Genomic DNA, 23,112 nt, shown 5'->3' with positions numbered 1-23,112 from the left:
CTGACTGCTTGGTTTTCTTTCTTTGTTCCCAGATCATCAACTATGACAACGGGCGACACACTCCACTCCGAGGAAGAAGTCAACAGGGCCCCGATCTTCATCTCTAGGTCCCGGACACCCAAGGGTAACAGGTGGGAAATGGACGTGGTGCCCAACCTGTTCCGGAACTACCGGATGGTGTACCTCCTGGAGAAGCGTCTGGGCATAGAGTCCACCCCCGGACTCTTCCACAACCGCATGGCCAGGATCGAGGAGCGGGCACACACGTCCGTAGAGGGATTCGGGGCCTGGAGCGCCGACCACATCAACGCGGGAGCCACGCTCCCGCTCCATGATTATTTCGTGCGATTCCTGACGTATGTGGGGATCGCGCTGTTCTAACCTGCCGCAAGCGTACCGGCTACTCGCGGGATGGCGAGTGTTCTACATCGCGTAGGAGATCACAGAGCCGACCCCTGCGGAAGTCTTATATTTCTACAACCTGGAGCCGTAGGTCAACGTCAAGGACAAGACCTTGGACGGCTTCTACAGACTGAAGCCGCGAGGTAGCTACCCCACTCCCACCAGCTCCTGGAAACATCCCCCGGACGTCCGTCATTATTGGTTTATGACGTCCGGGATCCTCGTGGAGAAGAACCCTACACTTCTGCTGGACTTCCAGCGAGTGGGTAAGTGCTTCCCCGATCCTTTTTCTCTTTGTTTTTATTCTCTTTTTCTCCGTCTCATCATGTTCCTCCGGATGGCAGGACCTTTCGCTCAAACTCCCCTCACCAAGTTCATCATGGAGCGGAGGAAGTTTTACTCCGGGCTGAGCGCGGATGACCTGGACGTAGGAGGCTACGTTAACGCGGACAACCTCCGAGTGGTCGGGATGCTCACGGCCACCCAAACCATTGTCATCCCGAACCCTTGGGGCATCGTCTGCGAGAAGAACATCGTCGTCCAGGAACAACTGACCTTGGATCACATTGCAGAAGTGGAGAAGGCGGCGCGTGCTGACGCGGCCCAGCGAAAGAAGGGCCAGGCCCAGACGGAGGTGGCCTCTTCGGAGGAGCTGGAGGAGATCTTCGAGGATGCCCTACCGAACACGGGGACTCCCGGGGCTAGCGTATCGGGGCGAGGTAACTCCCCTCTAATCTTGACTTATGCTCCCTAAGTCGGGGACTTAGCTAGGGATAGGCTAGTACTCCGAGGCCCCGCGTTCGGGGTTGAGGGGGAGACAAGACCTACAACTCTTTTCCCCGTAGGCTCGGAGGCCCTTATGTTTTTATCCGGGTTCCTTCAGTACGGGAATTTCCTGAACCCAGACGACATGGGGGACCGAGTCCATTCCTTTGCTTTAGAGGAGTTGAGTCGCGCCCGGGGCATAGATGAGGGTTCGTCCCTGGTCATTATTAGTTTTGACGTTGATATTTATCTCTTTTTCTTGTCTGGTTTGCCATACTAATTACCTTTTCTGTGCTTTTGCAGGAGATTCTAACATGTCTACTCCCGCCAGCAAAATGAGGCAGCTCCTCAAGGACAGGGTGGCCAGGAAAGCTGCCAGTAAAGCAAACGAGGCGAAGGGCCCGGAGCCCAGCCTCAACAAGGATACGTCCGGGACAAAACTTCATCCTGGTGAAGGAGCCCTTGCCGCAGTCCCCATTCAAGTCGTGGAGCTGGCTGCAGTATCCGGCCCTGCCCAATACCCAGTGATAGACTTAGAGGCGGGCGTAGCGGCCAGTCAAAACTCTGGGAAAAGGGGCCTGGAGCCAGGCGCCGAAGAGGCCAATGCCGGGAAGAGGCCCCGGATTAGGCGGGATGGCTCGGCCGATGAATCGCACGATGAGAGTCGGCTCGCCGTGAAAGAGATCCCTGCCCTACCAGTTCTTCCCATACGTCTGACTCTTCTCGAGGAGGGGGAGGCAGTTTTGCGAGATGAGCAGTCCCGGCTGATCAACCAGACCTGGGAAAACGGTCGACGTTGGAGGGACGGCACATACATGGCCCTGATGATCCGCCGTCAAGTAGAATTTGCAGAGCGTCTGGCGGCGTTCAGCGCTCCTCAACCGATGATGGATCGGCCAGCCGCTGAAATGGGCTTTGTTCTAAGCTCGGGCAGGACACGGCCCCTCTGGCGGCGGACCTGTTGGATCAGGTGGAGAACACCATGTCCAACCTCCAACTCAAGCGGTACGCCATGATAGCCAACCCGGACGTGCTGTTCATCTCCCAGGCACTGCGCCACCAGGCCACTGCGGTAAGTTTTACTTGTCTTTTTCTTTCCCCTTCTTACTTGTTAATAAGGATTTTTCCTAACTTTTATTTGCTCCAGGTTGATCTGTTGTCCCATCGGAGTGCTGATCTGGTGGCTGAAATGGCCATGAAAATGGAGACGGCCCAGCTGGAGCTGGAGGCGGCCGTAAATCAAAGGGAGACCGCCAAGGTGGCCCTTGGCCGGGAGATAGCCCAGGCCCGGGCAGATCGTGAGGAGTTCGACCGCGTCAAGGCCGGACTGGAAGAGGCTTTGTTCTGGAAGGGAAAAGAGGCCGATGAGAGGGCAACACTCTTGGAGGCTGCCGCGGCTCAGTCCGTCCGGGACAAGGAGGAGATCCAGACCCTGAAGGCGCGGGTCTGCGAACTGGGCGATTCTCTACTCTAGGAGAAGGCGGTGCACGAATCATCCCGCCGCGAGAAGGAGGAGGCAGAGGGCATGCTGGAGGTCACCTTCGAGGAGGCCATTTACATGGCCTGGTGTAAGGACAAGAGTATGAACCTTCTGGTCTTCCCCGATCCAGAATCAAAACGGGCCGAGTTCGAAGCCAAGGAGAAGGAAGACGTGGATCTCCTAGCGGATGAAGCCTAGGCCCGGAACCTGGTCTTGTCTCTTTTTCCTTTGTAATTTTGTAACTTATTCGGACGCGTACGCGTTCAAAACACTGTTATTTTCTCCAGATTTTATATATGTATTTCATTTTGTTATTCCGAGTAGAAATTTCATTTTATTGCCGCGCCTAATTGATTCAGAGGGTTTGATCCTGGTTCCAACGGCCTGGACTAGACCAGCTGACTAGCTTGTCGAGTTTTCAAACCTAATCGCCAAGTTTTTAATCCTGGCTCCAACGGCCAGGGCCAGCGGGGCTGAGTTTATTTTGGAACCTTGTTCTCCCTTTATTAGTTGTAGGCCACGACTTTGCCCTGGGGCATACCGGATGCTTCTCTCTCCCAGACATCACTCGTCCAGAGCGGGACGAGCCTTGGGCTCAGTCGTTTCTCATTTTATACCCCCGGACATCGCTCGTCCGGGGTGGACCGACCTTAGGCTCGGTCCTTTTAACTTTATACCCCCGGACATCGTTCGTCTGGGGAGGACCGGCCTTAGGCTCGATCCTTTTAACTTTATGACCCCGAACATCGTTAGTCCGGGGGGGGGGGGGGGGGGGCAGCCTTGGGCTTGGTCCATTTTAGTTCATACCCCCCGGAATTCGTTATTCCGGGGCGGGACCAGCCTTGGGCTTGGTCCTCTTTAGTTTATAACCCCCCCGGACATCGTTAGTCCGGGGCAGGACCAGCCTTGGGCTTGGTCCTCTTTAGTTTATACCCCCCGGACATCGTTAGTCCGGGGTGGGACCAGCCTTGGGCTTGGTCCTCTTTGGTTTATACCCCTCGGACATCGTTAGTCCGGGGCGGGACCAGCCTTGGGCTTGGTCCTCTTTAATTTGTACCCCCAGACGTCGCTCGTCCGGGGTGGGACCGGCCTTAGGCTCGATCCTCTTCAATTATATTCCCCGGACATCGTTAGTCCGGGGTGGGACCGTCCTTAGGCTCGGTCCTTTTTAATTTATATCCCCCGGACATCGTTAGTCCAGGGCGAGACCAGCCTTGGGCTTGGTTCTCTTTAATTTGCACCCCCGGACGTCGCTCGTCCGGGGTGGGACTGGCCTTAGGCTCGGTCCTCTTTAATTTCTATCCCCCGGACATCGTTAGTTCAGGGTGGGACCGTCCTTAGGCTCGGTCCTTTTTAATTTATATCCCCCAGACATCGTTATTCCTGGGTGGGGCCGTCCTTAGGCTTGGTCCTCTTTAATTTATATCCCCCGGACATTGTTAGTTCAGGGTGGGACCGTCCTTAGGCTCGGTCCTCTTTAATTTATATCCCCCGGACATCTTTAGTCCATGGCGGGACCGGCCTTAGGCTCGATCCCACGGGGTTTGTTTCACCCGGACATCGCTGGTCTGAGCCGGGACTACCCGGGATACCCCCGCAAGTGAGCAGAGACTGGTCTGGGGTCACTTGAGATAGATTCTCATTGTTCGACAATATTTCTTTATGATGTTTTTTACACGCCATTTTTATTATTAAAAAGGGGTCGCCCTGAGGCGCACATTGTTTACAATGAAAATACTAAATTAGAACATGCTCTCCCGACTACTGATAGTATTTACAGAGATGTTCCACATTCCAGGCTCGTGGGACTTCCGAGCCATCGAGCCGCTTCAAGCAGTATGTCCCGGGCCACACTTTGTGTTGGATCTCGTACAACCCCTCCCAATTTGGGCCCAGAACCCCCACTCTTGGATCTTGAGTAGCAGGGAAGACTCTTCGCAGGACTATGTCGCCAGTTCCGAACTTTCGGCTCTTGACTTTCGAGTTTAAGTGCCGTGCGATCTTGCCTTGGTACATCTTCAGCTGCACCTGCGACTCCTCCCGGATCTCTTCGATGAGATCTAGTGATTCTTGGAGTAAGGCGTGGTTCTGGGCGGGGTCGTACGTGTCTCTTCAGTGAGACGGGATGGTCGTCTCGATGGGGATGATGGCTTTAAATGCATAGACCATAGAGTAAGGAGTGTGGCCGGTCGATGTCCTCTCAGTCGTCTGGTAAGCCCACAGTACGCGGGGCAGTTCCTCAGGCCATTTGCTCTTGCAGGCTTGGAGATTTTTCTTCAGCATCCCTTTTAAGATTTTATTCACAGCTTCTACTTGCCCGTTTTCCTGGGACCTGGTGACTGCGGAGAAGCTCTTGACGATGCCGTGTCTCTCGCAAAAATCCGTGAAGTGGGCGCTGTCGAACTGCTTCCCGTTGTTAGATATAATTTTGTAGGGGAGGCCGTAACGACACACTATGTTGTTGATGACGAAATCCAATGCCTTCTTGGAAGTGATTGTGCTCATGGGCTGCGCCTCAACCCACTTGGTGTAGTAGTCCATGGCTACGATGGCATACTTCTCCCCTCCCTTCCTGGTTGGGAGCAATCCCACCAGATCGATCCCCCACACCGCGAAGGGCCAGGGGCTAGTCATCAAGGTTAATTGTGTCGGGGGGGCCCGCGGGACCTTCGCATACCGCTGGCACTGTTCGCACTTGCAGATGTAATCAATACAATCTTTCTTCATGGTCGGCCAGAAGTATCCTTGGCGCAGGATCTTCTTGGATAGACTGGGCCCGGCTGTATGATCTCCTCAAAAGCCTCCATGCACTTCATGCATGATGGCGCTTAGTTCCGTCCCGGACACACACCTGAGGTAAGGCGTGGATAACCCCCGGCGATAGAGTTTTCCGTCCATCATGACATATCGGTGGACTTGGTACTGAAGCTTCCTAGCTGCGGCCTTGTCGGCTGGTACCTTCCCGGCTGTCAGATAGTGGATAATCGATCCCATCCACGACGTAGAGTGATCGACGGTGTGGACCGCGGGGGCCCTGATGCTTGGGACGGGGAGGTGGTTGACGGGGACTAGCCTAGCCAGTTCTGCTTCGGCGTCGGTGGCCAGCTTTGCTAGTGTGTCCGCGAAGACATTTTGCTCTCTGGGAATTTGGCGGATGGAGTGCCTTGTGAACGCCTGCAGCATCTCTCTCGTCTAGGTCACATAAGGCGCCATTCTCTCTCCTTTAGTTTGATATTCCCTCAAGATTTGCCTGACAACCAGCTGGGAATCGCTGTAGATTTCCAAGTTCGCTGCCCCTACCTCCCCAGCTAAACGCTGCCCGGCTAGGACAGCTTCATGCTCCGCTTCGTTATTCGACGCCTTGAACTGGAAATGAAGAGCATTTTGTAACTGGTGTCCCTGCGGTGACACCAAGATGATCCCGACCCCGTTCTCATTCGTGGCCCCGTCCACGAAGACCTTCCATACGGGCGCCGCGACGACCTCGGGATCATTGTCTTCCTGAGATACCCCGGAACATTCAACGATGAAATCGGCCAGGGCTTTCCCCTTGATGGACACTCTAGGGACGTAGGATATATCGAACTGACTTAGCTCCATGACCCACTTTAGGAGTCTTCCAGATGACTCGGGCTTCTGTAACACTTGCCGCAGGGGGTGGTTGGTCAGGACCTTTATTGCGTGGGCTTGGAAGTAAGGCCGAAGCTTCCGGGATGCCATCAGCAGGAAAAAGGTCAGCTTCTCGATCAATGGATACCGAGACTCAGCGTCCAACAATCACTTACTTACATAATACACCGGGAGTTGCGTCCTCTCCTCTTCCCGTACCAGCGCTACGCTGATCGCGTGCTCTGTCACTGCCAGATAGAGGTACAGAGATTCCCCATCCACCGGTTTCGCCAGGATCGGAGCTTGGGCCAGGTTTTCTTTCAGTCTACGAAAGGCTTCTTCGCACTCAACTGACCATTCGAACCGCTGGCTTCCCCGAAGGACGTTAAAGAACGGGATGCACTTGTCCGTGGCTTTGGAAATGAAACGGCTCAAGGCGGCTATCCGCCTCGTCAGGCTTTGCACGTCCTTATGCTTCCAGGGTGAGGGCATATCAATCAGTGCCTTGATATTATTTGGATTGGCCTCTATTCCCCGGAAGCTCACTATGAAGCCCAGGAACTTCCCGGAGGCCACGCCAAAAGTGCACTTTTTGGGATTCAGCTTCATCCCGTACTTCCGAATGACTGTGAAAGCTTCAGCCAGGTCATCCGCATGCTTCCCGGAAGTCTTGGACTTGACCAGCATGTCATCAATGTAGACTTCCATGTTTCTGTTGGGGTTTTATGCCCTAATTAAAACCCAAATTCTTTGTAATCTCATTTTATTATCATTAAAAGAATAGAACTCATTTTTTGACTTGGTCAATCACTTTGCTCACATGTTTTATTTTCATGATTATTTGTTTAATATAAACTTCTATTAAATCCCGAGCATATAGCTAATCTTATTTATAGTGACGTAATCACAGTGGAATATAAATATGATTATATGTTCAAAATAAGTTAGTCCTAAGATTAGTTAGTGCACCAGATTTACACTGACTTGCCAATCTACGATATGATCTACTTACACATTACAGTGTTATGTTCTTTCCAGAACATTAGCAAAGTAGATAAGATCGAATGTATTTGTTACATCGGACAGGACCGATATTGACAGTTGATAAGATAAGTAAACATACCGTTATTATCTATTCTAGTCATATCATATAGTTGACCATAGGTCAATTCAATCTCAATTCTGAGTGGTTAGTATTCTAACTGATTGTATTATTTGAGTTCTTTGACTTGTTCGTTACCAGCTTACCCTACGGACTAGCCCATACTTACATCTTGGGAACTCGGTAGTACAATTGAGTGGGAGTGTTAATCATAGATATGAACATCTATAGCTTCTGATGAAGAAGTGAAATGATGGTTTCCTTTTAGTTTGGTTCACGGTGTTAAATGATAGAGATCTCATTTCAGTAATTAAATTAGTTTACTGAAATATCATTTACAAGGAACTAAGTCTTTTAAGGATAAAATACAATGAGGGGTAAAGCGATATTTTAGTCCTATCTCATTGTAGACCGTCTATAGAGGATTGAGTGAAAATTATGGTTGTAACAATGGATAATTAATAGCGTATCTATATTTGTTATAGAGCGTTCTATGAATTCAAGAGTTCAATTCCAAGTCTATAGTGGAGTCATGAGGAATTAATAAGTTAGTAAATTTATTTTTTAGATTTATGATAACTTATTGGAGCTTGATTTCATAGGCCCATGGTCCCCATTGTACCTTGGATAAAATCATCTAGATAGTCTCAATTAATTGATTTAATCATCAATTAGAATTATCAAAGTTGACCAGGTCAATTTTGGATAGTTTCACAGAGTTGTGTAATTTTGAGAAGAAAAGATAAAGTATGGCAGATTTATTAATTAAGATAAATTGGTATCTAAATTAATAAATAAATTTAAATCAAGGTTCAAATTATAAATAATTATTTAATTAATTAAATCAATAGAAAATAATACAGGCCTTGATTTTAAGTCCAATGGGCTTATAATCAAATGAGAAATTTCACGGGCCTATAGCCCATGATAATTTTGACCTAGGGCTTCAAAATGGCTGTTATTTTATTGATTTTTTAATTAAATTAAATGGCCTAATTGAGTCTATAAAAGGAGTGCTTAGAGAGAAGATTTTAGAGACGACAGATAAGTCACAATTCAGATTTTCTGATAGTTTTATATTCTCTCTAAACACAAGTCCTTTTCTAAGCCTCTTTGTTATTTTCTCTTCTTCTCTCTATATCTATCTCATGTGTTGAGAATTGCCCACACTAGTCTAGGCGGTTCTAAGGATACATTGGAAGATCGTGAAGAAAATAGAAGATCGGTTCAGTTTGTTGATAATACTCTGCGACAGAGAGGATACAAGAGTTAAAGAAACTGAAGGAAGGACTCTTAATTCCGCTGCGTATATTGTAAGTATTATATTATTTGTTTCTCTTTGAATTCAATTTTAGAAACATGTTTTAGGCTATCTCGTATTAATTTGTTTAATATTAGATATACATGAAAATAAATAAAGATCCTGTATAAGCTAATCTAACAGTTTCGCCCTAGCTGGGCCCGGAACATCCGATTGACAAACCTTTGATAGGTTGCCCCGGCGTTTTTCAGTCCGAAGGGCATGACTATGTAGCAGTATATCCCCTTATCGGTCTGGAAACTGGTGTGCTCCTGATCTGCCACATGCATAGAGATCTGATTGTAGCCGGAGTAAGCATCCATGAAGCTTAAGATTTCGTACCCGGACGTAGCATCCACCATTTGGTCGATCTGGGGCAGTGAGAAACAGTCCTTCGGACAGGCTTTGTTGAGATCCGTGAAGTCGATGCACGTTCTCCATGTCCCATTTGGTTTTGGTACCAAGACAGGATTGGCCAGCCAAACGGGGTACACAGCCTCACGTATGAAGTTGATCGAAGACAACTTCTCAACTTCCAGTTTAAGAGCCTCAGCCCTCTCCGTCCCCAAAGGCCTGTGTTTCTGGTGGACCGGGGTCGCGTTTGGGTCAATACTTAATGCGTGGCAGATGATTTTGCGGTCGATCCCCGTCATGTCTGAGTGAGACCAGGCCAAGATATCCTGGTTTTCCTTAACTTGGGTGATGATGGCAGCCGAAACATCCGCCGGCAGACTTTTTCCGACTTGGATGATCCGAGTTGGATCAGTGTTACTGATACATACCTCCTCTATCTCGTCCATTGGCTCTAGGATGCGGTCATCCCCTATCCTCGGGTCCAGGTCATCCTCTTCCCGGGCCACCCTCTCAGCAGGTGGGGGAGGAATCGGGTCGATGAAATCTTCAACGGGCTCGTCCCGGACCATATAGATTGGACGGGCTGACACGTGGTAGCACTTCTGGGCACTCTTTTGATCTCCCCGGACAGAACCCACCCCTCCGTTGTCGCAAGGCAACTTCATGCAAAGATGTCGGATAAAGGTGATGGCCCCGAATTCTACTAATGCGGGTCGGCTGAAAATGACGTTATAGATGGTGGGGCAGTCCACCACTACAAAGGTGTAGAACTTGAAGGAGTGCTGCAACTCGCTTCCCAACGTAACGGGCAACTGAATCTTCCCCAGGGGGAGTAGAGCGTCTCCATTGAAGCCGTAAATCTGGGTCGGGCACGATGCCAGATCCGTTTCGGTCAAGCCGATGGCAGTGAAGGCGAGCTTGAACAAAAGGTTGATGGGGCTTCCGTCATCCACCAACACGCGGGACGCTAATTTGTTGGCGATTTGCGCATCTATGACCAGCGGGTCATGGTGCGGGAAATGGACGTTGCGGGCGTCGTCCTCCGTGAAGGTGATGGGGAGGTTCATCAACTTTGGGCGCTAAGCCGGTGCCTGGACAAGGGCGCATACTTCTTGATCATGGTCCAGTTTGCTCAGGTAGCGCTTTTGGTCGTTCCTAGACGGCCCCCCCAGGTGAGGTCCTCCCAAGATGGTGGCCACGTGCCCATCCACTCGAGGGGGTGCGGCCTCGGATGGGTAAGGCATTCCGAGGCCGGGAGCCTGCGCGACGGGGTCCCCCTGAGGGGCCTGCACTGTCTCTCCTTGTGCATACCCTCCCTGAGTCGGGTATGCCCTGGGCGCTCCTGGAACTGTGGGTTGTCCGGGGCTATCTGACAGGCCCGGGACTCCCACGGGCATCCTGACCCACTGGTGGAGATGCCCCAACTTGATGATATTTTCGATCTCGTCCTTGAGCTGCCGACATTCTTCGGTAGTGTGGCCTACATCCTTATGATAGGCACACCTTTTGTTGGTATCCCTCGGATTCCTTCCTCCCTTGAACATGGGGCTAGGCTTCCGGTAGTGAATCGCCCTTTCGGTGGCCAAATAGATGTTCTCCCTGCTGTCCACCAGATTGGTGTATTCTGAGTATTGGGGCACGTAGCCCCTTTTTCCCTTCTTAACCTGCTCAGGCCGGTTCTGGGCTTTGCCAGATCGCTTCCCCCGGGAGGGGTTCGCGCTTGCTTTTGTCACTCCCGTCTGTGACTGTTAGGCCCCGACAGGGGCGACGCTGTGCCCCGCCGACGTGGCTCCATATCCGGAGAAATGGGTGGATTGGGCCGGGCATATCCCGAAGCGACAGGACCGTACACCGTAGGGGTGTAGGTGACTCCGGGCATGACAGCCGGTCCCGGGGCGATCGGGGGCGCGACATAGGACTGCGCCGGGAACTGCACCCCGTTCCCCGGGAACGATTAAGCGCTGGGCTGCGGCACCGGAGGCCACCCGAAAGCCTGGATCTGGGCCTCTTCCTAGTTGATAAATCCTTGGGCCCTCCTGATGAACTCTTCCAAGGTAGCTGCCTTGGTCCGCTGCATGTCATCCCAAAGGGGGGATCCCGCCCGGATCCCAGACTGCAAAGCCACCAGGCGCTGTCTGTCGTCCACCTTTGTTTTGGAGGCTTCTTCAGTGAAGCGCTGGATGTAGGCCCTCAGTGTCTTCGTGGGGAGCTGCTTGATATTTACGAGGGCGCTGATCTGCATGTCCATCCTCACGGTGGTCAAGAACTGCTTGCGAAACACTGACTGCAGTCCGGACCAGGATTGGATGGATCCTGGCTTAAGTCTCTTCCACCACTCCTCGGCGGGACTGCCTAGAGTGGTCGAGAAACAAAGGCGCTTGCCGTCGTCACTGACATGGGCCACTGTCATGAGCCGGTTGTATCGGGACAGATGGTCCCTGGGGTCGGTATTTCCAGTATAGGCGGTGAGGCTTGGCATCTTGAACCCCTTGGGGAGTACAGCGTCCAGGATGTGCCTCGCGCAGGGCTCTTTATCCTCTTCATTGGAGTCGGTATCCGCTCCTTCCTGCTTGCGGACCAAGCGGTCCGTGACCTTTTTCAAAGCAGCCAGTTGTTCCATGAGCTGCCTGTTGGTGTCGTCTTCCAGGTTGATTCTTTCGTTCCTCCTGTCGTTAATGTTGTTCCTAAGGTCGCCACCTCGGGGGATAATTTTTTCTTTACGGGCCCGATCCTTCCGAGCGTTCAGTCCGTCGCGTAGGTCTACCTGGGACATATCGTCCCCTGAACTAAGGGCATGTCGCTCCTCGCTGCGTGGCCGTTCCCAACGGTTTTTGTTAACTGAGGCACTTGGGTGGAAAGACCTTTCCTGTTCGTCTCGCCCTAGGGCATGCCGGGGCCGTGCGTTCCGCGGCCGCGTCCCCTGCGGATCGATCGGGTGGCCTCGTCCTGGGACGGGGCACACCTTCTCTTTCCTAGGGAGCGGCCCGGAACGGGTCCCGGCTTTCGAGATTTTCGGAAACCACACTAATGAATATCAGCTGAAAATAATGATATGGAAAGTAGAAGATTAACACAGGAGTTTTACGTGGTTGGGGCGTTAATAAGCCTTAGTCCACGAGTCTGTTGTATTAGAGCTTGGAAAGTCTTTTACAATGGAGTTTCTCTCTATGTTTTGAAAAAGTAACTGTATACAAGTCGAAGAGAGGCCCATTTCCTAGTGTTATATCGCCTGTATTTATAGGCTCATGGGAACACTGGGTCTGGGCCGGATATGACCTGGGCCCATCAGAAATATGGATACTCTTGGCTTCTCTGGTGGAAGCCCAATATAAAAGATAAAACATACATAGATTCAAGACTAATTAAGGCCCAATAGGGTGGCCCAAGAACTATATTTCGCCCAAAAAAAACGGTGCTTTTGGTCTGGGCACTTCGAGTTACGAGGCAGATTTAGGGGACAAGACCAGTCAGAATACTTGGCAGTGCAGATCTGAAACAGTGGCGCGCAATCTCGAGGTGGCCTTTTCCGCAGGTGAAAAGTGGGGACAACCCCCTAGCGGAGTGGGGCGGCTTCAGGGTCACGGATGCTTTTCCTTACCAACCGGGGACGACCTAATCCGGGTTCGTTTACCTTTGTCCCTCTTCGTTTACCACAGGCTCGGACCGTTACCATGCTCCGGGATCGTTTTACGCATACTTCAACAGGATTCTGAGCTCTGTTTGTCTCCCGAGACAACTGTCCTGGATCACCCTCCCGGACACCGTCCGGGCCCAGAATCGCACTAGGGCCGTGCCCCTTGGATATTCCGGTACCTAGTGGGCTTGGGCCGGGCCCACATTCGAATGCCCAGACCATGGGCCTAGACCACTGTCCCGGGCCCACGTCAGGAAATGGGGATAACAGAATTGTATTATAAGTTGTTGGACATCTTTTTTTTTTTTTGGAACAATGGTTTCAAAACACTTTGGTTCCTCCGACATGTGAGATACATCATCTGTAGTAGACCCCTCATTCTTTTTCTTCCTTTTCCCATTTTTCTTCAAGCCTTCCATTTTCTGCTTCCCTTTATCCTTTTTATTCATGTCTTCACTTTTTTGCCTCTGTTCCACTATTTTCTTCATGTCTTTCATTCTTTCCTTCTCTTTCTCAACCTTGTTTTTCATGCAATACTAAACATGTAATAGATTATTTATAAATAATTTAAAACTTATCATTCAATAGTGCAGTTAATAAAGATGACATCTTATCAAATTAATATGAGTAATATCTGTTGAGATTCCTTATTATTTTTTTTGAATTTTTTAATATAAATTAAAAAAAATTATGTTTTCAAAAAATAAATTTATTCCCACAAATTTCTACACATTTGTTACATCATATGTTTAATTTGTCAAGACACCTATTCATCTTTAAATATAATTAAACAACGTTTATTATGTTCAAATAACCTAGACATACAATCAAAATTAATTCAATATTTGTATACATTTATTACACTATGAATTATTCAAAATACAACTTTTAAATTAATTTTTATTAATTTCGAATTTCATAACAAATTTTAAACAAATTTACATTAATTTTCGCCCTATTATTTTAAATTTCAATTTTTATTTAATTCATTTAAAAAAAAATTGTACATAATTATTAAAAAGACACTTGTCCTTTTAAAAAAAAGACACTTGTTCAACTTCCCATTGAACAAACACACTTGTTCAAATTTAATTTTCTATTATTTTAAAATTAATTTAAAAATCCATACATAGTTATTGAAAAGACACATGTTCAATTTCCCATTAAAGAAACAGTTCAATTTACCACTGTATTTTTTCAAAATAATTTAATTAAAACTATACATAATTAATAAAAATACACATATTCAACTTCCAATTTACCAATGTATTTTTTTGAACCACTTGTTTAACTTCCCATTAAACAAAAGAAACTGTTCAATTTATCATTGTATTTTTTTGAAATTAATTAATAAATATTATACATAATTATTAAAAATACACCTGTTCACTTCTCATTCTTCCCATTTCGAAAAAATACAATGGTTGGAAGCTGAACAAGTGTCTTTTCAATAATTATGTATAACTTTTTAAAAGATAGTTATTCATATTCCTAACCAGCTTTCATAAATGCTTTTGTTTTTTCTCATCAAATTTTAAATATAACACAAAAAAATAGTATAATTTCCAAGATGGAGATAACTATGGAGCCTAGAAGGGTTGATGAAGATAGTGGTAATCACGAAACAAAAAACAAATCAAAAAGCGAATCCAACTATGAAGTCAAAGATGTAGAGAATGAGGTTGAATATGAAGACACTGTCTCGTGTGAACTGGACAAAGACATTGTTGTTGAAGGCGAAAGTAGCAATACAATCAATCAAGTTAAGCAAGAACAACATTTTCATGTACTTGGAAAATGGCCTCAAGCATTACTCGATACAGAGTTTTTGAAAGGCTTTTTTGATGTTGAACCAAGCGACACTGACGGGGAAATAGATGTTGTCCAGTTAATAAAAAATATCAGCGGTTCATTAGTAATATGTACGATTCGAATGAATATTATAAGGAGCTTGAATGAAATGATGACGGTCAGGTAGATAACATCCCTTCTTCTACCAAAACCTTTCCAAACTTGAAGGGTTACTACAACATTCTCATGAAAGCAAAAGACTTGCGTAGAAGAACTAAAGATATGCATGATTTTCTCAATAAAGGATTAAAATTTGAAACTCGCATCAAGCTTTTGGATTTGGAAGATGCTATTAATAATCTTATTGGTGGAATTTGTGATGCACAATAATTGTTATTTTTATCTATTTATTTAAGGTATCTCATGGTTTTTTTTACTAAGAATTATATGAAAGCTATTTATATTTTATGTTTACAAGGAATATATGAATGTTGTAAATCAAACTGTTACACTCAGATTTCGAGATAAGAGGTTATGACCCTAAAAATTGGGCTCGTCAAGTGTGAGCTCGAAATGTCTGAAAATATCGTATGGTCCAACCGTAAAATCTCTGAAGTAAAACAACGACCTCGAAGATGTGTAACTTCAGGATACTTTCTGAGTTCAAAATGGCACGACACTAGGATATATCTGTTACCGATTGTCTTCAGATAAGATAGTTCGAGCTTGGGAAGTGCAAGCTTGGGCGTAATAGCTTTGATAGTATCTATCTACTCAGAGCATGTCCTGAAGTCGGGTGACAAGTTCGTAACGGTTCCGTAAGTCTTGACAGTCACAATGTCGATTGCTGATCTCGAAGATTTGATGAGTCACCTGGGGTAGCCTATTACGTGTGAACATATTTATTGTTGTGTATTCCTAATATTTATGGGATACCATTTAATATGTTATATGTTCTCGATTTTTATGGGACGTTTCCATGTATATAGGAGATATTGCATTTAATGTCATTATTTAAATTGATGTACAATATATCTTCTCGAAATATGTGGGAATGAACTCTGTAACCTTCCCTATAAATAGAGGAGGAATGACCATTTGTAAAGGACCGATGCTCTGATATCTGATTTCTTGAGAGAAAACTCTGGGTAATTCATCTCTAAAGAATTTTCAGAAAACTCCAAGTCTTAATAATATAGACTCGTGGACTAGGCAAAATTAACTACTGAACCACGTAAAAGTCTTCTTGTTTCTCTTCATCATCCATTCACTTCATAGTTTACATTATTTAATTGCTTTACGATTTAAGTTGACGAAAAACGGCGTCAATACAAACCATTATATAATAAAAAGTAAAATTTCATTAGTTCAATCAAACATAAAAATAAAATTGTACAAAGTACAATAATAGATAGACAAAAAAACATTTTCTTACGCTCTCTTCAACTTTTCTATCATTCTCAAAAGCACATCCATATTTTTCAAGTGCTCATCAACTTTTGTTTGGACCTCTTCGAATAGTTTCTTCATTTTCTCAAATAATGCTTCACGATTGTCGAATCCAAAAGTCACTCCAAGATGATCAATCAAATGTGTAGCAAGCAACACAATCTCTTTAACTTCTTTCTCTCCTAAGTCATCATAATATTGAGTAAATGGACACATTCTTAAAAATATAAACTGATTTCAAACTCTACCTAAAAACAAAGTTTACATTTGCCTAAAAATGATAACTATGTATATAAGATAAAATGATTTTATAAATAGTGTTAAAAACCACATAATTTTGAAATTATGACATTTAAGATATCCAAAAAAAAATTAAAAATAAAAATGAAATTCCATTTTAAACCAATACCCGAATTTTTTTGGTTAAATTAATAAATAAGATGGGTAATAATTATAGAAAATATAGCAATTAATGAGCTATTCCATATCCCTAAATTCATGCTCAAACTTCTGATTAGTTACACTTCTCAAAAAATTAAATGAGCATATTTCAATTCCCTAACAATAATTTTGTTATTGGTTAGGTTGATTATGCATAATTATACCATTAAATTCTAAATGGTTAAGTTGTTACCAATTAGTTTAGTTACTATGCATTAATTTTTAATTGCTAATTTTTTATTTAAATTTAAAACATAATTTCGAAATATATTTAATTTTTTTATAGATAAAAAAGTTTGGTTGAGTTAGTTTATGTAAAAAATATGTATATTCTATTAAAGTTTCTCTTAAAAGATGTGAACAATTAATTTAGAAAATGCCAACTAATTTTATTAAATGTATGTATTCATAAATCTATTTCAATACACTAACATCATGCTCTATTTATGATTGGTTGAGTTATTAATCATTTCTCATAAAAAAAATGTGTACAATTAAGATCACGCCAACTAATCTCATTAAATGCATATCTCCATAAATCAATTCTAATTCCCTAACATCATGCTCAAAATTCTGATTGGTTGGTATATTAATCATTAAATTCGAGATTAACATATACACAATTATTTTTATTTAATAAATATGATGTTAATGTCTACAACTATCATTTGAAACTTCCAATAAACATTAACACTCATTGTGAAACTGATAAAATTTAAAGTGTGTGTTTTAATCTTGTTAATAAATAATTAATTCAGAATTAAACTATTCAAATTCTCCTAAATATTGATCATCTTCTAATTTCTCAAAATTGATAAATAATAATAATAATTTCTTTCTTTTACACAACTTGATTCAGAATAACAAAATAAGGGCAAAGATCATTGTCCCTGGTACTATATTCCTCTGCTTGAAATGATCTCTCGAACATCTTTCAATAATTTTGCTCTATTCTTGTTGAAATTTCAGCATGCAATCCACGAAGTTATGTGACACATTTCTTCATTAGAGTCGAACTACAATAGTGAAAAAAATTACTTAAGTATAGTATGATAAGAACAAAATATATATATAAAAAAACTTAGTATGAAATCTACTTACCACAAAAGACCGTGAGTCAAGCTTACAACTATTAATCATAAATAATATGACAAAGACTCCACAATCTTACAAATTTGGTTGTCTAGGGACATTTCTACCACGAAATATACCAAAACTAGCAAAGTTGAAACTACCAGGTTTCCTTTTGATCTGATTCTCCAAGAACAAATCTAGATTGCGTAGCTGCATTTGCACTCTAACATCAGAATTTATAAATTTAAAATTTATAAAAAAAAAATATATTCAACCAATAAAAACTTACAATATCAACAATCTTAGATGACTATAATATAGGATTCTTTTCATCAGCAAGTGAGTCCCAAACTTGTACTTTTTTTTTTTCTTTCAGTATCACCTGTGCAAGAATGAAGTGTCTTACAAGCAACATAGGATTATAAATCTACAAGTATAATTGATGTTAGAAATTACATAATAAATAGATGTTTAAAAATAGGTTCAACATTAACCATTAGAATTATACTTTATTGTAATGTTCGAGGAGCCCATAATTCTTTCGTAGTAATGTATTTTTCTCCAAATTTGATGTAGTGGTAAATTGGAGTAGGAGTCGGGTAGTAAGTAATTCTATTGTCATAATTTATAAAAAAAATAACTCAACAAACATGAAATATGGTTTGACAAAAAAGAACAACAACAAAAAACTCACCATATTTCGAGTAGGAAGATACCGATTCTTACACTCTTTACCCTTCTTCAACCTCTCAACCTCGGTCAAGAATGAAGAAACCATAGTATCAATCTGCATTTACCAAAAAAAAATTTATAGTAGTCACGCTAAAATTATTAATATATACAAATGAATTAACTCAGTCTCCAACTTCGTTTTAGGTCCAAGATAACGGAAGTCGGACCGTCGTAGAAAACTAAACTCACTTTCAACTATAATTTCCCTATAATAGATACAATAATAGACATTAAAATATATTGATAAAATGACAAAAAAATATATACATTAAGATAGAAAAACTTACAATTGATCAGAGTTTGAGAAAATGTATTCTAACACTTCCCTATCTTTCGGTCTTAAAGTATTATCGAGTTTAAAATGTTCAAAGAACACAACACCATCTTGGCTAATAACATGTTTTTTTTAAATAGTGATGGTGAGGCTTTTTCGCTAATGGATTCACATGTCAGTTTTTTTTTCTTCTCATATCTACATGGAATTTTATCCTTGGCATGTAAATCCAGTTTAATAGAGTGTAGTTCATCTCTCAACTCTTTCAACTCGTGTTCAATCACTGTCCTCCATTCCATTTTTTGATTCCATCACGAATTTCTATACAAAAAAATTGATGAAGATTATCACTCTATAAGAAATATTTTTGAAAAGTAATAATATGTTTGGAAAATTTACATGATGAAATTTTCAAAACTTTAAAATTCCTCACATTTTTAGTTTATTGAAGAAAAATGAACTACAAAATAATTTGTAATAATAATGTTTTAAAAAAATAAAATGCAATGTAAATTTATAACCCTAATAGTTGATATCTAAGAAGTTTGAATAATTTTGAATTTTACAATTGGAGAAAAAAAAATGATAATTTGTTTGTAAAAATAAAGAAAAAAATAATTGAGAATCTTCAATGAAACACTTTAAAATATCTTGAGTTTTTTAATCAAATACGCAAAAAAAAAAAAAATATATATATATATATTCTTGTGGGTTTTTACTAAACAAGTTTTTCAAGAGAAAAAAGATTCTTTTTTTTTTTAATTTCAAATCCTATACAACAAATAAAAATAAGTTGGAATTTTTTCGGAAAAAAAAGCTCTAGTAGTGAATTTCGAAATATGAAATTGGAGAAATATATGATAATTTGTTTGTAAAAATAAAGAAAGCACAAAAATGATTGAAAATCTTGCAAGAAACACTATGAAAAATCTAGAGCTTTTTCATCAGATACTTTTTAAAAAAATTGTTCTTGTGGGATTTTACTAAACAAGTTTTTCAAGAGAAATAAGATTATTAGTCATCTTTTTGAATTTCAAATCCTACATGACAAATAAAACTAAGTTGGAATTTTTTAAAAAAAAAATCTCTAGTAGTGAATTTCAAAATATGAAATTGGAGAAATAGATGATAATTTGTTTGTAAAAATAAAGAAAGCATAAAAATGATTGAAAATCTTACAAGGAACACTATGAACAATCTAGAGCTTTTTCATCAAAAACTTTAAAAAAACAAAAAATTCTTGTGGGTTTTCACTAAACAAGTTTTTCAAGAGAAATAAGATTTACTCATTTATTTGAATTTCAAATCCTACATAACAAAAAAAATGTTGGATTTTTTTTCAAAAAAATAGAAAATCTACTAGTGATTTTCGAAGATGGCATAAACTTGGAAATCTTACTTGAAAACACTTTCAAAAATTGGAGCTTCTTCAATAAACAAGTTTTTTAAGATGAGTAAATTTTGTATAAATATATATAATATATATATAAATTTTGAAATATGCATCATTAATTAATCAACTAATTGTAGTTGGGAAGATATGAGTCATTAATGCATAAGGAATGAATCTAGAAAGAACATGGAATGAACAAGGAATGAAGATATGGAATCTTGAAATGAATCTTAAATAATAATTTTTTTAATTATTTAATTAAATTAAAAGGTGACCACTATGTCAGCAGGTAGCCCATTACGAAGTTTGAAAAAGTCAAAGATAACATTAATTAACATATTTAAATGTGGACAATTGGATCTTAATCCAATGACTATTAATTGACAACTCATCCATTGGGAAAAAAACTCAATCACCATTAAGAGTGAACCTATGTATATATATAGGAAATTATGTAGTAGGGGTGCGACTTTTATCTTTATCGATAGGAGCATTTTTAATTTCGGGGAGAAATTATAACTTATTTTTTATGTGACGGTGTATATTATACTTATAGAAGATATCTCACTAGTTTTTAGAAAATTCTAAACAATTTACGGTGTTGAAAACAGGGTCCAAACAGTCTGTTGCATTCGTGTCAGTTTTTTTTAATAGACGTACAATTGACTATTTTGAACTTTATTTTCGGCACCGTAAATTATTCGAAATTTCCGAAAAACTGGTAGGATGATTGCTATAACTACAATATATATATTATATATAAATTGAGTTATAATTTTCCATTGTGCCAAAAGTAAATATGCTCCTACCGATATGGAAAAAAGTGACACTCCTATAGTAGAATTGTCCTATATATATTTATATGATATGTTTATTTATACTATGCATTGTTTACCCAAAAATGGCTCCTGCTGACGTGGCAAGAACTTATTACACGTGGTTGGCACATGACAGCGTCAAAGTAAAGAGGTGTTGTTCGTCTATCGACCAGCTCCTTGTTACTTCATCCGATCTCGCGATTAGACACGACCAGTCTGGTTGCATGCTTCGGTTTATTTCCTTTAAAGATATGTAATCTTGTAATAACTACATTTATTATATTTTTTTTATTGCCTTAATATGCTGATATTAAGGAGAATTAAGGCCCATTGGCCCATGTAACTCTCCTTTAGCCTATAAATATGCATGAGATGGCTGAAGGAAGGGACGTTTGAACCTTTTTTCTGAAGATTCATAGAAAGAGCATAGTGCGATTGTCCACCGAAAAGTTGTGATTCTCCTAAGGCTTGTGAAACTCAAGAACCATAGTTCTTTGATCACGGTATTGGGATTCAACATCAATAATAACACTAAGTGGACGTAGGTTGTTACCACATTGTTGGCGCCGAACCACTATAAATCATTTGCGTCATTTCTTACCATCTGATTCCATTCTTGATTTCCTTCTTATTTCTTTGTCAAATTTCTGACTCCGTGTCGTTGGCCAAATTGAGGGTCAACATTCTGGTGCTTTCATTGAGAGTTTGATCAAGAAGCTTTAAGAAAATCAAATGGAAAATACATCCAAGAGAACTGGACAGACCGCTGGCGCTGCATCATCTCAACCTCCTCCTCCAAATGTGGCTGAGAATGAACCACATTTGGAATTCGAAGAAGAGGAATTAGATTTGGAGACGCTGAGGGCAACACTGAGGGTGTTGCCGGGCGAGTTGGCCAATCTGAAAGCCAATAAGGAGAATGTAGCAAAAACCTTGGCGCTGCAGCAAAGGGAGATTGAGCGTCTGCGCCAGAAGCAGAATGAGCAGCAGACGGACATGGACCGTCAGCAGAGGGATGCCACGACCGCTCTTGAAGCAGCCATTCAATTGGCTCGAGGACAAGCTGCACAGACCTCTCAACCGGATCATCCATCATATGCGCTACCTCAGCAGGCTCCCAATCGAAGTCCTCCGCTCCAGCTATCAAGCCCTCAAAGGCCGGAGCAGCCACCTGTGGCTCAGGATGATGTCCCAATTCGAGATCCTGAACAGCAGCCGCTATCTCAAGTTGGTCATGGAAATCCCCAGTGCCATAGGCAGAATAGGGTCGGGTAGCCGCCCCGCAGCCCTAGACGTCCAGGGGAAGAATTACCAATTCCACCGAGCAGGGTGCAGCGTCCTTCTGCCAACAGAAGGAACAACGAGTCAGGCTCTGCGGTCAGGGGCCCCCCACGACATAATAATGCACGGGGACCCAACGACCAGCGTAGGCCTCCCCCTGACGCTCGGGAGATGCTAGCCCGAGGAGGAAACAACGTGAACAGCCGATCGGGCCATAGTCGGCCACAGTTTAGAGACGGCCTTGACTATAATGAGGCCGATTCGGGTAGAGGGAATGTTGTTCGGGGGAACGAAAAAAGAGGTGGAAACCCCCCACCTAGAGAAAATAGGCTGGCGAGCCATAACGCTGGGGGGCAGCCCTGACAAAATAACGTCTTTGATCGTCTAGGAGTTAGCAAATAGAGGTGCAGGGATGATGATTTGAGGGATGTACTCAACGACCATCATGAGAGGCATGATGAGTATGCTCCTCCAGCACCGGTCTCCCCAACGATCCCAGACGCAGTACGGGCACAAATTGATGCTCTGAACCAGGCAGTACAACAGTTGGTTGGGAGTCGAACACCCCACATAGAGTACGACCGGAGGAGAGGCACTCCGTTTGTGCAGAGGATAGCTGTGGTGGAAACCCCCAGAAAATTCAAAATGCCAGTACTTCCAAACTTTGATGGGTATGGAGACCCAGTATCTCATGTCAACAAATTTGAGATACAAATGGATATACAAAAAGTGTCGAACGATTCCCGTTGCAGGATCTTCCCTGCCACACTATCTGACACCACCCGGGAGTGGTTCTTTAAGTTCCCTTCTGCTAGTATAGTATCCTGGGAAATGTTCATGAAGGAATTTTCTGAACAATTTTACGCAGGTCGCGTACACCCAACTAAGGCCAACCAGCTAGTGGAAATATGCCAAAAAGAGGGATATCCCTTAAAGGAATATGTCAAGCGTTTCATGCAGGCAGCAGCTTGAGCCAAAACAGTGGGCGACGAGGGAAAGATGATAGCCCTAATTGCTGGGGCCAGATGCCATTCTACCCTCTGGAATAGCCTAAGAAAGAATGGGGTAAAAAGTACCCATGAGTTTTTGGATCGAGCTGATTGATACATCAAGCTCGAGGACGCGATTGCCAACGAGGGGAAATTGCCTATGAAGAACAAGGCACCGAAGAAAGATCCCGCAAGGGCCGCCAATAGGTCAAATAAACCCAATG

This window comes from Humulus lupulus, chromosome 1 (genome assembly GCF_963169125.1).
Source record: "Humulus lupulus chromosome 1, drHumLupu1.1, whole genome shotgun sequence".
Lineage (NCBI taxonomy): Eukaryota > Viridiplantae > Streptophyta > Magnoliopsida > Rosales > Cannabaceae > Humulus > Humulus lupulus.
The sequence above is the reverse complement of the archived record's forward strand: the minus strand, read 5'-3'. Positions refer to the sequence as shown.